At 48.7% G+C, this 21829-nt stretch overlaps 1 protein-coding gene across 2 annotated transcripts in view; it reads left to right on the top strand.

Moving 5' to 3' along the window:
- Positions 1 to 220: 220 nt before the first annotated feature.
- Positions 221 to 21829, top strand: part of Tgfbr3 (transforming growth factor beta receptor 3) — a 184042-nt gene continuing 162433 nt past the window's right edge. The window contains exons 1-2 of one of the 2 annotated variants that reach the window (XM_040733617.1): positions 221 to 328; positions 714 to 924. The gene's annotated coding sequence lies outside the window, so the exon portion shown is untranslated. Of the gene's footprint in view, positions 329 to 713; positions 925 to 2318; positions 2652 to 21829 lie in introns of those variants that run through there. The other variant, XM_040733616.1, reaches the window with a different exon arrangement.

The raw sequence follows: 21829 nt of genomic DNA, 5'->3' as shown, positions 1-21829 counted from the left end.
ATGTAGTTCATGGTGTCAGGTGGCAGGCCAGACTAGGATACTTGAGATGCTGCCCCAAACCAAAAGACAAACAAACAAACAAAAACAAAGAAGGAAAAAGAAATCCATCAAACAAATTTATCAAGACACTGCCTCAGCCCAAAGGAAGCCCCGTGTCTTAAGGTAACAAGCGCTGACAGGCAGCACGTGAGACAGCTCAGCAGGCAAAGGCACTTCATGACCCTGCCTGAGTTTAACCCCTGGAAGGTGCAGCAGATGTTACCAATGCCCCCAAGAGCAGGAAGCCGAGAGATCAACCTTTAATATCAAACGCGGAGCAGACTGAACTGTAAGTAGGGTGAGGCTGTAGAAGCTCAATGATGCTCCCCCAACCCCCCAACCGCCCCACCCCCAACCCCCCACCCCACCCCCTCCACTCCTCACCCCCCACCCCCTAACCCCCACCCCCTCCACTCCTCACCCCCATCCCCCACCCCCACCCCCTCCACTCCTCACCCCCCCACCCCCACCCCCCACCCCACCTCAGGGATGTCCTTCCAGCAAGGCTGTACTTCCCACCTCCCCATAAGCTCCCCAAACAGCACCACCAACCAGGGGCATTTCTCATCAAACCACCCCAAATATGAAAGGAAGGGATTTTCACAGTAACACATCTGATTAATGATATTAACCTTTGTCAATGAATCCCTGTAACCATTTGTAAACACGAGAAGATCTGAAGTTTAAAGTCATCATCCCTGGACTACATAGATCCACGCCAGCCTGGGCTACCTGAGACCCTCCCCAGCACAAAATTAAAAAAAAATCATGGAAGCCTCTGCAGTTGGGTGTGCTGACCGGCCTACACCTGTGATCCTCGGACTTGGGGAGCCGGAAGGCAGAAGGCTTCACTACTTAACTTCATGAGCTGGGGGCCAACCTGAGGTACATGAGACCGACTCACAGGGGGTGGGGGGTGGGGGGGTGGGGGGGTGGGGGTGGAGCCTACCACTCAGCTCCCCCATTAAAGGCCTGAGATCCCTGCACTTTAGGAGGGAGTCTAGGTGGGGGCGACTCCGTTCGTGCAAAGGCTCCCTGATTATCCAGTAGCAGTTAAGACCGGAAACCTGTCTTTGAACCCCAGTCACTTCACAGGGGTTCCATCTGCTGTAACACCGGTGAGAGCTTCCTGTGAAGTGGCTGGTGACATAATTCAGTGGGTAAAGTCACTTGCTGCCAAGCCTGAAGAATGACCTAAGTTGGAGTCCTAGGTCCCACGTGGTGGAAAGGGAGAAAGTTGTCTTCTGACCCCAAACTCCGGCCAAGGTGTATGGGCATACACACACACACACACACACACACACACACACACACACACACACATGCAATTTTGCAAACGTAAAGTTTAACATTTTGTTTATTATCTGTTGATAGACAGGGTATTCTGGGGGTTGATTTTGAAACGACCCTCCTCCCCCGTGCTTGGTTTTATGCGGTGCTGGCCTCAAACCCAGGGCTCTGTGTCTGCTAGGCAAACACTTTACTTTTGGAGCTACAGTGTCAAGGGGCAATTCACCTTTTAATTGGAAAGCGAAGTGTAAAAGGTGTGTCAAACTTGTGTTGGTGATTGCGCTGACTCCGTCCAAGAGTTACAGGTGCGGTTCACGGGGCGCGTGAACGCATGCAAGACCTTACCCGCTATCCTTTACATCAATCCTTGACACCGCCAGGGCCTTGGGGGAAACCGCGGCGGTGGAAATTAGGTAGCGGAGCAACAGCTGGGGAAGGAACTCTGCACTAAGCTTTAGAGAGGAAGAAGCAAGACCCTGTCTCCACTGCCGGGGCATGTCTTTTGATAACCAGAGTCGGAGACGGAGGGAATAAAACCGAACTGGAGCAGAAGGAATGTGTGCGCAGGGACTGCGATGGGGAGTGGGTTTATCTGTGATAAAAAACAAAACAAAACATACATCAAAAACCACGAACCAAATAAAACCCGTATCTTCTCCAGAGATCCCTTGTAGTTTGAAGGATGCAAGGAGAGACAGCGAGTCCCGGTAGTGAGCGCCACATTCTCGGTACTCCACTCTTTCCCGGGCCAGAGATGTCCACCCGGCACCCAATCCTGGGCCGTGCCCCGACTTCCTTTCCCTTTTTTCAGCCCCTGCCTTTCTGCCCTAAGGGAAGCGCAGGCTGCAGGCTGCAGCAGGCTCTGCTGGGCTCATCCATCAGTAGGGGAGGAGGGGCGGGAGGAGGAGGAGTTTCTAGGCGGCCGAGCCCCCGTAGCTCGCGGCGCCCTTCCCCCCGCGCGCTGATTGCTGTGGCTGCGTGCCCGACCCCGCCCGCGCGTGTGCGCGGCCGAGCGAGGGCGCCGCACGGGCCTGATGGGGTGATCCAGGCTTTCGGGGACGCTGAGCGCCACTTTCCTCCTCCCTGGAAGTGTGAGAGAGAGAGAGGGGAGAGGGGGAAGCGGGCTGCTGTCCTGCCAGGCCACTTTCGCTGCGCGATTCCCCGAGCTCCCGGCAGGAGGTGAAAGTCCCCGGCGGGGTCCGGATGGCGCAGTTGAGCTGCTGAGCTCGCCGCCGCCTGCGCGCGCTGGGTGCAGGGGACTCTTCCTCGGCTGCTCCCCCACTTCGCGGCTGAGGATCGGTCTCGGACACGCCGCCTGCGAGGTACGTGCGGGCTGGGCGCCTGGTCACCGGCTGTGCAGGCTGCGCACTGCGGGCCGGTGCTTGTTTCGCGGGTTTGCTCGGTCCACCCGGGACCCCGAGCTCGGGACCTGGCTTTGATCCGGCCGGGTTGACGCTGAGCGGAACAGGGATCCGCGGCGGTCCCGGGTGGGCAGCGCCAGGGAGGAGCTCCCCACGGCCGCCTTCGCTCTTCCTCTCCGCGGTTTCCTAGTCCCGAGCCGGGCGCGCAGGCCATTGCCCTCCCGGCTCATGACAGCGTGGGTGGGCGCTCGACCGTGATGGGTAGCAGAGGCCGCGGCCGCGGGACGCGCGCGCCCAAGCCTGTCCCGGGTCCCCGCCGGCCGCGCCCTGGCTCAGGGAGTCGGTCCCGAAAACGCCGCGGAGGACTCCCGGGTTAATCCAGCTGCGCTCTCGCTGATGTTAGAGGCTCTATCCGGGTGTGAACTTGGTTGGGACAAACTTGGGGACCCTTGGATGTTGCTAGAAGAATCCACTTGCAGAGTTGCGCTTATTAGGTCATTTGTCCCACGTTCGGGCACCCGGATAGAAGTGCAGACAGCCGGCGAGTGTGCCAAGCCCGAACTACCTCGGCAGAGTAGACAGAACCCGGTGGCTGAGGTGTCGGTGCAAACGGCTGTGAGCTAGGAGGACCGGGTCCCGCAAGGCAGCTTGGAGGCTGGAGGAGCGCACAGATGTTCCGGACCAGGACCGCGCGCGCGCGGGGAGCGGTGCACAGGTGTTAGCGCCTGTGCTGCGCCCTGCGGTGAGGGATCGTGCGAGTGACAGATTGAGATGGGGAACCAGACGTTTTTTTTCAAGTTTCTTCTACCTTCGCAGAACTGAAAGGCTTGGGGAGAAGTTCCCAAGAAAACCACATCGGGTCCTTTAGTATCCCCGGAATGGCCCTTTAGAGAACTCAGCCGGTTCTTTTGGGGGTACTGGTCCCCTACGGTGTGTCAGATGTCTCCACGGCAGCAGTCGGATTTAAGTACCACCCCAACTCTGGTTAAAATTGTGCGGTTTTAGTGGACCCAATTTACAGATCGCATGCTAGACTCCAGCAGTTAGGGGCCAAGTCACTCGCCCTAGGTCATCATACACTGCTTTCTGTTAGGTTTAACCCAAGAGCTGCCCTGGTCACGACAGAAAGTGGCAAGTGCGGTAAGATCCGTGGGCAATAAGCCCTTGGCCCTCTGTCTTGCCCAGCTTCCTGTTTGAGTTGAATGCATTTTTTGAAACACTAAATTATCTGTGATTAATTTAGGTGACCATACACGTTCTTTGCAGGGGCCGAAGTCCAGCTCCACTGAGCCTGGCTCCAAATAATTATAAATAGAACCCTGACTTATGTTAATCTTTAGTCTTCATTACTTTTATTAATCCACCAGACATTGTTGATCAAGGCCACTGGGCTTCCTTAGGAAACAGCTTGTGGTTGGCGCAGGAGGCAGGGAAATAATTCTTACCCCCTGAAGGGCTATTAAAGAGGACTTGATTCCGTGCCATTGTGTCAGCTAGAGGATGTTGCTCTATTTCTTGATGTTCTCTGCTTTTGGCCTGAATTCTGCATTGTTTAGCGTTTTCAAGGCTTCAGCACACGTCTTACCCCTGACATTGTTGTCAACTTTAAAAGTTCCTGTTGTGATGGAACATGACAACCCCACACTAGCTTTGCTTAACTGTCGGGTAAGATGTATACATTAAAAAAAAACACAACACAAAACAATAAAGTCGTTAACCGAGTTTCGAACCCCAAGGCTTCAAAGGCCAGTCTCCTGGGAAATTCGGTGTTATTTTTAACACGTACCAGTAGGGGGAGCGCAACATACTTATTGATGTCCTGCAGGCACCTAAACTTGCTTGTACTGTATGTATGTAGCATGTATTTCAGAAATGAAAAGCATTGTAGCCTCACCTAACAAAAATAACTAAGTTGCTTTCTGAGTTTTCTGTGGAGGAATGGGTTTAATTTCCATTGGTTAAAAGCTAGGGTCTGGCTGGTAAATGTATATCTAGAACTTAACGGTGACTCGTAGGGTCTGTTTTTTTTTTTTCCTTCCAGTTTGCTTTCCTTGCAATGTGTAAAAATTTTGTGTTGTTTGAATAACATTTCAGGCTATTTAGGAGAACTGGAAATCCAAAGAGATTCCTTTGTGAACCCTTTTTGTAACGACCCCCTATTTGTTCCTTGTGTAAAACTGCATAAATGAACTCATTCTTGGGGGGGTGGTGTCGATGAATTCAGTGCCGTCATCATTATCTTTCACTAAGGTCTTCCAAGTTCAAGATGGGAAGAGCTCATTTATCCCACGTTTCAATACAGGTTGAGTTCCCGCAGCAAAAATGCTTGGGGTAAACAGGGCTCTGGGTTTCATGCCTTGGAACATCTACGTACACAGCGATCTCTTGGGAGAGGTGACCCAAGTCTAAACATGATTTGGGTGTCATATGTACCTGACACAGTTCTGTACAATGTTTTCAGCGTACGTACGTTGTGACCTCGTCTAGTTACAGGAGATCAGTGTGAAATTTTCCCCTTGTGGGGTCATATCTGTGCTGAGAAAATTTTGGGTTTTGGAGCATTTTTGATGCTGGATTTCTGGATCAGGGTGCTTAATCTGTGTGGCAGTAGTTCAAAGTCTTAGCCCGTGTGAGTACAAGTGTCTGTGGTGTGTTTAGGCAATTATGTCTGTAAACACGCTTACAAAATATTTAAGAACCAGCATGCTTGTAAATCAGCCAGACTGAATATTTTTTTTTTGTATTAAAGGTTTCCTGTCTTTGTAGTTACGTTAGCAGGTTTTGTTTCTTGTGTATCTTGTATTAAAGGTTTAACTTTATATTAAGTGTTAGGGTCAAATGGACCCTATTTTAAATCACCTTAAGATTTAGCCATGTCTTTCTTCATCTCAGCCTGCATTTGACATTACAGACTAGCATTTGCTTAGGATCTCCTTTAGTCTTCTGTTCTTTGATCTGGGTTACTTATTTCACAAGTGTTTATCAGCCCCCCCCCCCACTCTCCAGTCAGCCCCTGTTTCCTGGCTTTGGAGTTTGGTAAATTAGAGTGGTGTCTTCTGATGCACGGGGTCACGGAGGTTTGAGGATGCCAAGGCCTTCCAGCAGAAAGCATTTAATGGGCAAAAGTCGTGTGTTGGAAGGAAACTATCTTCTTCTTCTTTTTAAGACTCAAGGAAATTAATTTTTTCTTTTTGCATACAAACAACTTATAAAAAAACGTGCCTGCCTAGAAGCCTAGGGAAGTCCTGTGAAATGACTTCTGGCTTCTTTTAGTTCTCACGTGGTCTTCAAATTCTGGGGATCACGAGTCTATGTTTTATATTTTACACCTAAGGACAGAACAGGTAGAATTTAGAGCATGGCAGGTTATGATATTGTTGCTATAGCACACCCCTCCTTGTTTTCGTTGTTTTGAATTAACTCTGTTCTTAATAAGTCATTAAATTTCCCTTATTGGTGTGTGAGGGTGTGTGTGTGTGCATGTGTGTGATTGTGTGTGTTTGTCTCTGTGTACGTGTGTGTGTGTATGTTGTGTGTGTGAGAGTGGGTGTATGTGTGTTGTGTGTGAGCGTGTATGTGTGTGTGTCTCTCTCTCTCTCTGTGTATGTGTGAATGTGTATATGCCTGAGTGTATGTCTGTGTGTGTATGTGTGAGTGAGTGTGTGTATGTGTGTGTGTATGTCTCTGTGTGTATGTGTGTGTGTATGTATGAGTGTTCCCATGTATGTATGTGAATCATGTGTATGCCTGGTTGCTCTCCCTCAGATGCCAGAAGTGGGTGTTGTGTCTCCTGGAACTGCAGTTGCAGACATTTGTGAGCTGAGTCTTTGAAATGTAGTCTGTGCTTGTCACTACGTGTCCCTTGCTCCAGCCCCTTTAAAAGTCATTTTCAAATGTGTATTTTTCTATGTTCTCATTGCTACTGGATGGAAAATTATGACGGCTACATTCATTGGTTATATGGAGAACAAGCTTTCCACCCTGATTTTAATAGCTATTTAATCAATCAGTTCCTTATTTCCTTATACTTTCAAACACTGATTTTTTTCATATTCAAAAACCTTTGTGGTGACATTTTATGATCTAACAAAGCTTGCCTGAGGGTCACAGTGCAGAGATAGCCATACTAGTTAGCCATAGAGGCCATGCTTTAATCCCCAGCACTTGGGAGACAAAGGCAGGGCAGATCTCTGTGAGTTCAAGGCCACTCTGGGCTACATGAGATTGAATTTGTCTAAAAGAGAAACACTTGGAGTGACACGCCTTTAATCCTAGCACTAGGGAGGTAGAGACAAGAGTCATAAGGCTGTGGGCCGAGAGAGGGATATAAGGCAGGGAGGAGACAAGACAGAGATGCAGTCTAGGCAGTCTTCAGTCTGAGGATTCCTAGAGACAGGACTGCTCATTTGGTCTGAGGATTCAGTACAGATAGGACTAGTGGCTGGCTGTTTGGTTCTCTGAGCTTTCAGCTTTCCCCCTCCTAATATCTTACTGTTTATTATTATTATTATTACTGATTAGAATTCATGCTACAAACCTTAGCTGTTTTTTTTTTTGAAGTTTACATAACTGGTTAGGTTCATGTTTTTAGAGGTCCTTAACTCAAATGTAATTTTTTCACTTCCATAGGAGTATGGACAGTTAGGAAGATGAGAATGAACCTGGGTTATGTGAAAAACAATTACTGTTAGTATTGTTATTATTATGTTGAGGTGCTGGGGTTTGGGGCCATTTGAGGCAAGTCCTTGGTCTCTGAACTGCAGCCCCACCCCAAAAGTTAAGGAACATCAGTGAATAACAGATTTGGTTAGTAAAAGCAAACGCAGCCCCATGGCAGGAAGTTCTCTGGTTTCCCTGTCTTCAGACTCACGTGTGAGATGATGGCAGGTGCTTCTTTGTAGCACTGTGTAAAACCAAACTTGTTAATTTGTTCAGTTTTCTAGTGGGGCTGACATAAACCAACCATTTGGAAATACTATGCAAAAAAGATCAGGTCCATTTCCTGGGCCCTGTCTATCTCTGGATTTCTTGCCTTGGTAGCATTTACTTTGACTTGTTAGGTGACTTGATTGCTCTGTTTACAAAGACTTGGCATGGATTTCCAAGCACACTCCCTGTCCACCTTGGAGACCAGTTATTTGGACCTCCAGCTCTCTCAACCAAGAGTGTAATATTTTGGTTTTGATGTAGAATCATTCATATAAATTCTGCCTGAGGCTATTCTTGTTTGGCCCTCATTCTACATTTCTCCCTTTATTTTTTTTCAGGCCAGAGACTGAGGCTTAAATAGGCTAACAGTTACTTATGAGGTATGGAGACTGTACTTAAGAAGGATTGCCCGGAGTAGAGCCCCGTGTGTGTGTGTGTGTGTGTGTGTGTGTGTGTGTGTGTGTGTTGTGTCTGTATCAGCAATCCCTTTGTGTTAGGGAAGTGTGGTGGTGCATGTCTATAATCCCAGCCCTTGGGAGGTAGAGGCAAGAGAATCAGAAGTTCAAGATCAATTTAAAATCGGCAGTGTGTTTGAAGTCAGCTGGCTACACAGACCCTGTCTCAAAAAAACAAAACAAAAACAATAAACAAATTCCCCCCCAAACAAAAACAAAAATCCAAACCTTCCCCCAAACCTGAGAAAAGGACTTTTGAGTGATGTGTGAAGGTGGGCAGGTTTCATTTTTATTTGAAATTTAATGTCAAATTGTCACCAGAATAATCATTTCGATTAAGTCAGAAGTAGTGAATTTTGTAAATGGAGGTTTCTCGTCCCACCCTGACTTTCAGCTGCTTTAAAAAATAACCACTCAGAGGCTTAATATTAATTACAAATGGTTTGGCCTATTAGCTCAGGCTTATTACTAACTAGCTCTTACAACTTAAATCAACCCATTTCTATTAGTCTGTATTTTACCACGAGGCTCAAGGCCTGTTACCTCATATCCTGCTTCCCTTGGCAGCTGCTGGAGTCTCTCTGACTCTGCCTTCTTTCTCTCCATATCTCTGCTTGGATTCCCCCACCTAGTTGCAGTCTGCCATGCTGTAGGCCAAATCAGCTTTATTCATCAACCAATAAAAGCAACGCATATTCGTAGCACACAGAAGGATTTCTCTTCAAGACTTTAATAAATGATAATGAAGAAATGTCCATTTCTTCTGCCTCTTGGGAGTCCGAGGGTGAGGAGGGCCAGCAGGGATGGGTACTGTTTACACTGAGAACAACACCTGTTTGGGTTTTTTTTTTTTGGTCCCTCCAAACACATAAATCATTTCTCTGGTATACGCTGAAGGCCATGTTTTCGTATGAAATTGCAGAAGGGCTGTTCGTGAAAACACACTTCTGTTGATTAGTCCCTGGGAGAAAAAAAACAACAGAGTACCTCTTTAGGAAACAAGTCTGTGAAGGGAGTTCTTGGAGCTCTCTTGTTGGTCAGATGGTCTGTCCTGGGAGCTTGCTGCACAGAATGGCCGGTGTGGAGGGCCTGGCAGAGTGTCAGATCTCGGTTTTCACTGCTTTAGCATTTTATGGAAACTTGATTCCATTGGGTGCGTGAAGATCCCCTCTCTAAAGATGTTAGCATCTTTAGCCGTTGGTGTGTTTGGACGGTGTGATGTTGACCCTTGGATACAACACCATGCTGTTTGCAAAATCTCACTTCATAATTATCTAACTGTGCAGTAATTGCCAGAGAAGAATATGACTTCTTTTTTCCCTTTCGAATTGGGAAGGTTATTTGAGGCGAGACACTTTGACACAAAGCCTAAGTAAATATTGTGCAATCCTTACTGTGTTATTGGGAGTTATCTCTTGTGGCTTTTTATCCTTTTAAAACAACAACAAGACACACACACACACACACACACACACACACAGAAACACGAAGCCTTCTTAGTATCTGTAAAGGCTATGTGCCTCTTTCTCCTGCACGACTTTGTACAGTGGGCTGACAAACTCGGTTTGACTGGGAGGGAAAGCACCGTCGAGTCATACTGTGCCCTGAGCATCAATGCATTATCAGGTCTTCCCTGTGCGGGGAGAAGTTTCTCATTTTCTGAACCGGCTTCTTGACTAGTTTGGGTCTACCTCGTTCTGCCAAGGTCTTCCCGGCCAGGCATTCCTCTTCATTTTCCTTCCTTCCTCCCTTTCTTTGTTTTAGTTTTACAACTTTAGAGAGGTTTCTATGCCCTTTATTCTTAACATACCACATGAACCACAAATGCTGTATCAATAACAGCCCGTTTCAGGAAGAGATGGATGTATCCTTGTCTTGGTTCCTCATCCCTCCTGCTCATTATTAAACTACTGTTGCAGCCTGGACGTTGGATTCATGATGTTTTCTACGGCAGCCCAGGAGGGATGGGCCTGTGTGTTGTATTTCACATGGTCCTATGCCGATGGCTTTTCAGTTTGTGGCATCTGCGTTTCCTTTGTTAGAATGTCTGCTCGCAGTTTGAGTTTTATGCAGTGTGTGGGCTTACAGAAAGAGGTTTCCTTTAGAAGGAGTTCGGCTAAGTTCTTGAAAACGCCTCCAGAAAATGTCTCAGGTAGACGCCATGCTGAATGGGGTTTGAATGGGGCCTAGCTGAACTCAAAGCAGGATCCTTTGGAGTTAAGCTGGCCTGGGAGGCTGGGGAAGGGAGGGGTGTCTCTCCCACTGAGGAGCTGGGACTGATAGCAAGTCTCAGGAGGCAGGAGCTTCAGGCTTGCTAAGGTTGAGGCTGCAGCTGGCAACTCTTAGGACCCCAAAAATGATACCATTCTCCAAAAGCCAGGGAAAGCAGTCTGGCTCCAATTATGAACACACACACACACACACACACACACACACACACACACACACACAGGCATACTCACAAGCACATGTATGCAATTAAGCCAAGAAAAATGGTCATCTGGGATTGGGGCTGCCATTTTGCAGTGGGAAGGGACAAAGGGGTACCAATGCATGCCTTAAGGAATCTTCTGTTGGCTTTTGGATGCCCTTAAAGTGCTCTGTGTCAGAAATCAGAGACAATTTTTAGGGTCAATTTTTGGTTCCTATGTTTCTCAGAGAACATAAGAGCAAGCAGCAAGGCAGCTTTCGGTGGTTCTAAGCGGTCAGGGGTTCTGGGACCCAGCTGGTGTGTTTGGCGAAGTTTTTTTCCCCTCTCCACAGTGCCAGGGTAGGGTGCAAGGCACCCCAGTGTTTCCTCACATGTTCCTCTTCGGTATCCTAGAGGCTGGGGGAGGAAATATACAGAGAGAAGAAAATGGAGGCAAGATGTGTACGTGAACGCTTTGTCCTTCACACTGGGCAGAAGCAGCTAGCTTTTCCTTCCTTCCTTCCTTCCTTCCTTCCTTCCTTCCTTCCTTCCTTCCTTCCTTCCTGCCTGCCTGCCTGCCTGCCTGCCTGCCTGCCTGCCTGCCTTCTTTCATCCTTCCTTCCTTCCTTCCTTTCTTCCTTTCTGAACTCGGGGTCTCATGTTTCTCTGGCTGGCCTCAGACTCACAGTGTAGCAGAGGACGACCTTAAACGTCCGATCTCCCAGGTGCTGGGATTACAGGTATGTGCCACCGTGCCTGGTTTATGCTGTGCTGGGGCTTGAACCCAGGCTTTGTGTTAGGTAAGCACGCTACCACCGGAGTTACAACACAAGCCCGGCCACCAGCCTTTTCGAAGTGCCGGATTAGTGGGCTCGGGAGACCCAGCTGTCTAAGAAACCTCCTTTCTATTCTAGTAAGGTCACACCCACATGTTTCTCACCAGAACACCCTCCCAATCGGCTGCTCCAGCCTGCTCTTCTCTCCATGTCCCATTCCTGTGGTTTTCCCAGAACCAGCTCTCCTGTCTTCTCCGTCGAGTTCCTTCTGCAGGCTTCCTTTTCCAGTGTCCGAGTCCCTGTGTGCTGGCGTTAATGTTAACACATTTTCCCGTTACTACAACAGAATGGCTAAGACTGAGCAGCTATGTGTATAGAATGGAGGTTTCCGCAGGCTGGGAGACGGTGCTGATGCTGGTGGGTGGGAGGGTCCTACAGCATCCCCAGATGGCACAAGGAGAGGCAGAGCGTCCCAGCCCAGGTGTCTGTCTTAGTAAAACTGGAGTCAGAATCGGGGCACTGGCTTCGTAACTTTGTTTTATTTCGGTCAGGTTGCACAGTGCAAGTCTAAGGGGCAGAGCGTCCCAGCCCAGGTGTCTCTGTCTTTGTAAAGCTGGAGTCATAATCGTAACTTTGTCGCACAGTAGCCCTGCCTCCAGTTGCCATAGTTGGATTGAGTTCTGGTCCCCCTCCCCTAGTGGGATTAAATTTCAATGTCAGTTTTGGCGGGGACACCCAGACTCTCAGCACTTTCCTGCATCCCTCTTTCTTCTTCCCAGCCCACATTTAGTTGCTCATATGTCCACGTTCGATGGCCGTATCTATATGAGGGTCTTCTAGGTCGCTATGTTAGATGCATGTTCACAGCGGTCTGTAGGTGGTCTCACGTGGTTACCATTAAATTAAGTCCGTCCTCTACATGCATGCCGCCCCTCCCCCGTTTCTCTTTTTCACTTTTCCTGTCAATAATGGCACCAGAGCAGGCGTCTCTCGTGCTTCTAGTTTCCCCCTGTCCGTGGATGTGTCTTAACTCAGCGAACCTCTGAAGACAAAGGCACCCTCTCCTCCATTCCCAGGAGTCTGGCTGATTTCCATGGCATCCACATCTGTCTCCAAATTCTCATCACGCCTTGTGCGTATATCACTTTGTGTGTGTGTGTGTGTGTGTGTGTGTGTGTGTGTGTGTGTGTGTGTCTTGCATGGCACCGTCCGTGATTCTGTCCTCCTCAGCATGGCCTGACTGCATGCATGGTCAGCAACTTTCAGCTACTCCTTCCCCCTCTGCTTCCCTTGAAGCTCACCCGCGTTTGCCTGAGGCCATTCTGGTTTGCCCAGGGTGCCGTGTGCGCTCACATCTGGTTCCTTTTGCAACCACCCTTCCTTCTAGCGCACCCTCCTCTCCTCCCAGGCTGTCTGTCACCAGCTCTTTCTTACACAGGAACTTCAGTGGTGCCTCTTGAGATGGCCTCTCTGCCGAGGTCACGGGGAACCTTTTGGCTTTTCTTCCTGTGGGCTTTCCTGGATCAAAATTGGGATTTTTAACCCCCTAGTCGTCTCTTCATCACCATAACAAAATGCCTGAGATCATTAACTTTTAAAGAGAAAAAAAGGTTCTCAGCTCACAGTTTGGAGGGTTCTCGTCCTGTTGTTTTGGGGGTGAGGCGGCCCATGCTGTGGGAAGTGTGAGAGCAAACTCACCTCTTGTGTAGGCAACGAAAAAAAAAAAAAGGCTGGGGTCTCACCACCTCCGGCATGGTCTAGGGGCCCCTCGCGAGGCAGACACCGCCTCGTGGTGCTCCCGTGGGGAAACCAAGCCTTTAATGAGTGGGCCTTTGCAGGAACATCCTGTTCTTCCAAGTATCTGAAGCTAGCTCACTTCCTGTGGGTCCTTAGGCGAGACAAAGAAGCAGAGAAAGACTCAGCAGCAGGCAGGCTTCCTCTCTCCCTTCTCTGCTTTTGTTTCCTTAGCATTTATCCCCACCTAAGACACAGCCGTGTGCTGAGCTTATGCTCTGTCTCCAGGCCTCCTAGGGCAGGGATTCGCATATCTTTGTTCACTCTGCTTGTGTCCCGTATCTGAAGTGGCTGGTGCGTGCGTGGAGTGTTTGTGGGTTGAGTGAGTGAATTAACTGGAAGAAGCAGGCCTTTGGTGTTTGGGTAGCTGCTGTCCGGCATATACACCACCCCTTAGCTGCTTGCCCTGCTGGGAGATGGAGAGCCTGATTTGTCACAGCCCGGGTCGAAGACAGCTCGGGCCAGAACACCAATGGCTCTCCTTGCCGGAACAGTCCAAGTGGTTTGGGGGAGATTCCCGTTTCACTCCGGCAGGCGCAGGCTGCGGCTTTCCCTTTGCCTGTGGTTTGCCCTTTAACCCACCCCGCTTAAAAGATGAAAAATAAACACAACAGCAGACGAAGGGGCTCAGGGAGAGGGTGGGCAGAGAGAGCCGAGGGCAGAGCTTCGCTGTGGCGCCGACATCCTCCTTTGGCTCCGAACTCATCCTGTTGGCAGTTCACGGAACCTTCCAGATTTGCCCTGCTTAGGGCCCGTGCTACAATAGCCTGGAGACTGCCAGGCCTGGCGTGTCTTGAGCGTTCTTGGTTTTTGTTGTTGTTGTTTTTGTTTTTGTCCTATTTTCTTTGAAAAAAAAATGTTCCACTTCAGGCAAGAAGGACATGGGAGGAAATTAAATTATCATCTTTATTATTATTATTATTGTCACTTCAGGCAAGAAGGACATGGGAGGAAATTAAATTACCATCTTTATTATTGTTATTATTGTCAGTATTATTATTTGAGATGGCTGAACTAAAACTCAAGACCCTCCTGCATCCACCCCCTGCCTACTGGGATTACAGGTGTGCTCCATTTGAGTAGGCTTTTTAAAAGGTTAGTTTTTATTACGTTTTTATTTATGGGTACTCATATGTGCGCGTGTGTGTGAGGGTTGTAGAAGTTGGTTTCTCCAGTGGACTCTGGAATCAAACTCAGGTTGTCAGGCTGGGCAGAAAGCCTCCTCCCCCACTAAGATGTCCCACCCCCCGCCCTGCCCACTCTTTAGATTGTTCTCAGCTTGGCACTGGCTGTGCCTGGGGCTACTTCTTGGTTCTGTCTGAGATGCTATCGAGGAGTGGAGACTGCAGGGAACACCGTGGCACGTGGCACACCTCAGTAGCTTACACCTGAGGCCCAGGAACTTACATCCTGAAAGGGGCCCTGGGTATGTGGGTCAGAGTGTGGCCAGAGCCATTTGTGTCCTGTGTCTATTGAGATAGCATCAGTTCCATCCCCACAGGGCTCTCCTCCTCACGACCTGAAATCCAAGGCTTTGGAAGAAGTTATTGGTCACCATAAAGCCAGCAGTGTAGTTAACCTAGGGAATAAAGATGATCAGATTAGAAATAAGCTGATAAACGATATCATATATATCAGTATGATACATTCCTTATCACATATGGTATCACACATATCAATGTGATATATTTGGCATCACACATGATATGATATATTACTGATATATTCATATCATATATCATATACATATCAATATGGTATATTTCATGTCACATACGGTATCATATAGGCCAATATGATATGTTTCATATCATACATGAAATAAAATGGTAACACCGATTCCTAACCCTAACCCTAGCCTTAACCCTTTCTAGGTATTCTGTGCTTATATTTTATTTACTTATTCCTCATAACAGCTCTGGGAGGGAGGTGGAATCATCACCCACACTTACAGGTCAGGTTTGGAGGTTTAAGAAAGCTGAACCCTGATCACCAGGGGGGAGGGGGACCACACTTCCTGCTACATTACACTGGGGTCTTTTTCCAAGAACACATGCATGTTCCCACCTTAGGGCCTTTGCACATAATATTCCCGCCACCTGGCTTGCTTCTCCTTGTTACAGTGTTTCTCTGCCTCTGCTTAAACGTCATCTTACCTGGGAGGTCTTCCCTGACCTGTTTAAAACAAGCTCAGTGTCTTTAACCTGCTCTGGTTTCCTTTCATGGACACTGTTTCCTGTTTCCCAAGGTAGATTCCTTGACAAAGACAATACGAGTTACGGGTAGCTAACCTGTGTTTGGCTCCTGGAGCCAGCAGCCACGATAGTTACTTCTAAATGTTTGTTGAGTTAATGAATGAAGCAACAGGTTAACTGCTGACCAGACCTTACCATGCTGATTTCGGAACAAAGTAACTTGTCCCTGCGTCAGCTCTCATCAGCTAGGAACTGTCCCTTGTCCCTGTCCAGTGTCCACAGTGATATAGGAACCTACCCAGCCTTCCTTTTTTTTTTTCTATTTTTTTCCCCTTGGTTGTTAGCTATTTCTGGCAGAGCCCCTGTTTGTAGTGGCTAAGAGCATGGGCTTTGGAATTAGACAGACTTGGACTCAAATCCAGGTCTAGGGCTTCCTAGCTGGGGATCTCCAGGTTGGTTGCTTAGCAACTTCAATGAAGCATCCATCTCTGTGGGTGGCTGAGAGAACTGAATGAGAAGTTGTGGAGCATATAGTAGGTGCTCTATAGTTAGTCACTGAGATGTTGCATGGGGTCAGAGCAGAAAGCCAGATTCGGGATTCTCATAGGAAGGAAGGGGCTAAGGCACACACTGGTGAACAGTTGGAGCTGTTAGAAAGCAGTCTGGGAGGAAGAAGACGGACGGCCGTGGAGCCTTCTGAATGCTTGGTTTGCCTGTCTGGAAGAGGCTGCAATAGGTGTGATCCATCCCTAACACTGAGTTGGCTCAAAGTAGGAACACATTACACACAGGATATCGGGGCTGGGATTAATTATATGTGGTTTCTAGAATGAGGAGGGAGGAATGGATAGAGTTCTTAGACTTTGAAGACTAGCATAGTAAAATGGCAGGTTTTAATTTTAAAAAGTAAAATTAAGTCTATATCTATAATGAAAAATAAATAAAATGAGCAGATCTGACAGAAGTTGGATTTAAATGCATGCTGGGTGCATACTGCATTTTTGTTTGCATACATTCTAGGTAAAAAAAACAATGAGCATGTCATTAGTGCCGCTGTGTTGTGAGGTTGAATGTTTTCCTTGGACAGTGTGCTGTCCTGTTAGCCTTTGTACAACAAGGCATTTGAAGCTTCATTTTCCGTGGGGGAACTCCTCTCAGCTGCCAGTCAGATGGCGACAGGAGGTACAAAAGAAAAGATTTTTTTACTTTGATTTAATCTACTCGTATTAAAGATGAAGTTAAGGCCAAGACTGCACCCCGTAAGACCCTTGGAAGGCAGAGCTCTTGCCTCCTGCCCTCCTGAGCACACTCAGAGTTCTTTCTTGTGCCTGCCTCTTGTTTGCCTGTCATTCGTTATGTTACAACAAGTTTCTGGCCTTCCATAAATTTCCTATTGTAATGTATGTGATAGAGTCTTATATCCTTTTCATAGCGCTAACCATCTAGCCCCTGGGCCTCACCACTGACCTATTCTCTCGGGCTGGTTAATTTTAGTTCAACTTGATAGAGACTGGACTCACCCTGTATCTCGGCCAGTGACTATTGCTGTGAAGAAACACCATGGCCAAGGCGTGTCTTATAATCACGGTGGCAGCGTGGTGGAGAGCTACACCCTGCTCCACAGGCGAGGAGAGATAGAGATGCTGAGCCTGGCATGGACTTTTGAAACGTCAAAGCGTATGCAGGCGTGTTCATAGCAGCCATGTTGAGGTCCCGCCACCATGCCCAGACGTGATCTTTTGCTGATAGAACTTTTTGAAATTCTAGGAAATAAAGTCTAATCTCGAAATTAATAACTTGCCGTAAGCTAGTATTTATACAGCTTTTCACCAGCACTTTGCCTGTTACAGTCGTGGGTGTTATTTTAACCACTGAAAACAAATGCTCTCAAGTGTGGGTGAGAAATCAGTGTGGGAGTTTGAATTGAGCATGGTCTTCCTTAACCTTGGGACACCTCTCCCCATTCGCTCTCCTCGGAGGGGCTGGCGGAGTGGCGTGTGTGTTTTTGCCTCCCTTCTGAGCAGACCAGAGAGTCCATCCTGCAGCAGCTCCCTCTCCAGGTGGCCAGATGGGAGTTCCAGAGTGAGTCCAGGACACTGACACAGGCCCCAAGTCTGTTGGTGCTGAGGCCACGGCAGTCAGTGTGGCTGGATCAGGGGCTGGCGTTGACATGGGATTTGGTAGCTTGATTACTGGCTGTGCCAGGGACCCATCTCTCAAGCAGCAGATCCTCTTCCATGCCATTCTGGGCGTTGCCTGTCTGAGGCCCACGGGCTCTTCTGTTTGATGGTTTTCTTCCTCGTTCTCTTCACCATGCGAGGCTCTGTGGGGGTCACAAGTCCGCAGCTACGACTCCGTGCCAGACTTGGTGCTAGAATGTGCTAGGTTTTACCATTAAACACAACATTTAAAAACAAACAGAAGGAAAGAAGGAAAAAGAAAACCCCTTCACAGTCAAGCACACGCCCACAGGCCAACCCAATGTGGGCAGTCCCCCTCAAGGCTTCTTTTTCCAGGTAACCCTATGTTGACACTTAAAGCTAACCATCACAGACAGGAATACCACAGGTCCCTGACTCTGAATGCAGACAGGCTGCGGGGACTCCTAGAAGAAAAGAGGAGGAAGGGTCCTGAGATGTGGGGTGGAGAGCTGACTGCAGGGATGCCAGAGGGCATGAGATCAGCTGAGATTCTCAGAGCAGGTCAGGCAAACTCAGAATGCATGGTCTGGTCTCTCCTCCATGAGGAGCAATCACCAGAAACTTGCCCGGGGCCACACAGTGTGGCTGGAGGAGCAGTGACACTGAGCATACATGATGAGAGCCGTAGTCAGAGACATCCTTAGCGGCTGTCTCACCTGGAGAGATTCAGTATAACCCCCTAGGCCTAGGATTAATTAAACCTGAAGCTGTGGCCACCGGTGCTGGCTGGCAGGGATTCCAGGTAAAAACTAAGAGGGAGGGAGGCAGAAGGTACGGGGAGTGAGGGTAAACGGAGCCTCAGTTTCCCCTGCTCCCACCAGGCACCCTCATGTGGCTCCTGTCCTCCTAGTGCATGAGAAGTGGAAGCAGAAGGATTGTTAGGAGTTCAAGATCATCCTTGGCCTTTCCAGAGGTTCTAAGGCAACGGGAGCTCTGTGGGGACCCCCCCTTGCCCCGCCCACTGGCTCTCTCCTGGCTGAGGACATCAATGCAGCCGGCCCTAGCACTTTTGACAGCCTTGGGACTGAACCCCATGGCACCCTTAGAATCCCAGGGGTGCCTGATTAGACCCCTGGTGAAGACAGGAGCAGTGTGTTGATGCTTCCCAGGTTTCTGATTGCTGGCAATTAACATGAGCTGGTAAGGGCACCGCCTCCTCTTTCTCCCTCCGCAGCCTTGTGGGCTCCTGGTCTCTAGTCACCTAAACTCACTCCCCTTGCAGCCCCTGCTCCGCCTAGAGCTGAGGGGGTTTCCATCGTGGGTAAATAGAGATGGGAAGACTGCCCTGTTTCACGCCCCTGAAACGGTGTGAAGCATGACAAAGCAAACCACGCAGGCAGGCCCTCATTGTCCATGGGATGTGGTGGCTGTTTCAAGAACGAGACCCTCTGACAGCGGGAGGGGATGGGGTACAACTTGGAACCTTGAGCTAAAATGGCATTTTATCATGACAACAGAAGTGAAGTAAGGACACTCGCCCAGGGTCTTTCTGTGCCCAATGTTTTGGGATGTGGGTCCCCATAAGAGTACTTCCTTTGGAATCCTGTCCACACTGTGCAATTCCATATTTGGAACTATATGCGCCTGTTCTGTCAGACTGTAAATCCATAAGTGTAAAAAATAAAAAGCACACCTCTTGTGTGGCCACTATATTTCTGTTACCTGGTGCGGGGTAAACAGTGCATGAAGATCTGTTGACAGATGGACAGATGCTTGAGAAAATTCAGTGTGTCTTACCCCCAGGAAGCAAACGGCGTTGCTTTCAGTCTGGCTGAGCTGAATTCCGCAAAGGCAGCGAGCGGTTTGGTTCCTTTTCACGTTGCCACGCCCTTGGCACCTTGACCAGTTTGCCTGGCACACAGTAGCCTTAAATATTTGCTGAGTATCGACTATGCTTGGGTATGATTCCAGAGATTTCTCACCCAAATCCACTCCCTCCTCCCCCCCACTTCCCCACCCTCTCCGGGTACCTGAGTGACCCAGCTTCTCTGTGTGAAGGGAAGTTTGACAGTAGCCGCTGTGAGGCTGGGTACAAAGTCTAAAGGGTGTCCAGGTGTTACCGGACAGCAGTTACTGCTCTGTGTCGTCCCCTCCCCCCACCACACTACACACCGATGTTGCAATCCACACTGCTGGCACCGAGTAATGCATTGAATAGCCGTCAAAACAGTTCTCCCTGTCAAACCCAACTGTGTATTTATTAAAAAAAAAAAGAGTCTCCTAGTTGACAAAGTAGAAATATTTTAAAATTGTGTGTGTGAGAGAGAGAGAGAGAGAGAGAGAGAGAGAGAGAGAGAGAGAGAGAGAGAGAGAGAGAGAGAGAGAGAGAGAGAGAGAGAGAGAGAGAGAGAGCCTGCATGTGTGCACATGACTGTGGTCCTGGGCATGCCGTGACACTCAAGTAGAAGATGAGATGACAGTTTTCAGGAGTCGGCACTCTGCTCTCTCTGTGGGTTCCAGGGATTGAACTCAGGTCGTTTTGGGGCTGGCACAGCAAGCACCGCTGCCCGCTGAGCAGCTTTTCCAGATCCGTTCATTTCTAAGCCATTGGAAACTCGGGGTGACTCAGCTCTTGAGCTCAGGCAGTGCCCTTTTTTCCCCCTGGCAAAGATGACCTTGACCTTCTTGACCCTTCTGCCTCTACCTCTGGAGTGCTTGTGATTTCAGGCATGGACCACCATCCATGCTTTATGCGCTACTACCGTGGATGGATGGAGCATAGGATGTGTGGCGGGGAAGCATTCTGCCAACGGAGTAAAGCTCCGCTCCTGCTTGTGACAGTCTTTAGTTCCACTCACTAAAGCAGTCTCCTTAAGATCTTCAAATTCGGGCCAGTGACATGGCCCAGCCAATGAGAGTGCCACTGACAACCAGAGTTTAATCCCTGTGCCCGTGGTGGGGGAAGAGTGAGGCTCCCTGAAAGGTATCCTCTGATGCTGGAGTCAGTGCTGTAACACACACACACACACACACACACACACACACACACACACACACACACACAAAATCCCTAGCCTAGAGTAGGTTTACCTGATCAGCTCCTTTCAAACCTGGGTTTCAAATCTTGGTGGTGTCAAGGATTCGGTTGAACCATGGTGGTGTCAAGGGTTCAGTTGAGCCATGGTGTTGTCAAGGATTCGGCTGAACCATGGTGTTGTCAAGGATTCGGTTGAGTAGGCTTTCCTCAGCTAGTCCCCGTATTTACCCACGTGCTCCCTCTGGATCCCAGGAATGTGCAGCAGCCAGCTCCGATTAATGGCCTCAGAAGTAAACACAGCACTCACTGGAATCCACAGACTTAGCGGCACATTCTTCTCTGTTTTTAATCCGTGACTCTCTCCTCCTTTTCTTCTGTTAATCTGTGGTGCTCACGCTGCCTTGAAGCTTCGAATGGTGGGCAGGGAGGTCACCCTAGAGCCACCTCCAAATTGCTCCTGTGGTCATACGGCTCATGAGCCCAAAGACTTTAGATGATGCCGCAGAGGGTCAGCAGCCCCTGGTCTTTTGCCAGGTGGAAATGACAGAACCTCCCAGAAAAGACGGGCTGGTGGTTCCTGATGGTATTTCAAAGCTTCAACTTTTAGAAGCCTGGTTCCACCCAGCCTTCTAATCCCCGAGTGCTGGCTGGAGATCAGCCAGGTGGAACCCATGTGACTCCCTTTCTAGTCTCCTGTGTCTGCCCCCCCCAACTCTGTCACCACACCAGGGAGATTAGACAAAAGCCCTCTGCAGTTTGCTTTCTTTTGGAACAACTTCTATTAAAGAGGGACGTCAGTTCAAAGAGACTCCCTCTTTGCTCCACAGCTGTGTGGAGTTCCAACTTGTCTTGGGCTTCCTCAGAGATATCTTGAGATCCGGTGTGAACTTGCTGCGGTTTGCCTTCGGGTATCAAACTGTTTAGCTTGGCTCGATTATATAATAATTATATAATTGCCCAATATTCTTGTCAGCAATTTGCAGTCCATATTTTTAATAGAACCACTTGCCTTATTTTTCCACGGGTTCCTTCTGAACTGATATAAGCTCCTGGATTAATGTAGCCCTGCCCCGCAGGCCCCATGCAGATGCGTGTAGGGGTGACGTGAGCCCCGTGCACCGCCTGGGATCATTTGCTCCATGAAAACCCTCACGTGAGACATATCTTCTGACTGACCCTTCTAGGTTTTGCTCTACTGAAATTGCTGTTAGTGTTTGTTGAAATGTTGTGTCCTCTGAGAGAGATTTAAAAAAAAAATTATTAACCCATTTAGGGATTCTAGTTTTTCAAAGAGGAAAAGCTAGGACAAACTTCTGGTTGTTCAGTTCTTAAAGTTAATGGATGAATTCCAATTTATCTGTCTGATGCACCACCACGTAACGATGGTGAAGGAAATGTGAAG

This window comes from Mesocricetus auratus, unplaced genomic scaffold (assembly GCF_017639785.1).
Source record: "Mesocricetus auratus isolate SY011 unplaced genomic scaffold, BCM_Maur_2.0 Super-Scaffold_100031, whole genome shotgun sequence".
In the NCBI taxonomy this organism is placed as follows: domain Eukaryota; kingdom Metazoa; phylum Chordata; class Mammalia; order Rodentia; family Cricetidae; genus Mesocricetus; species Mesocricetus auratus.
The sequence above is the reverse complement of the archived record's forward strand: the minus strand, read 5'-3'. Positions and strand labels throughout refer to the sequence as shown.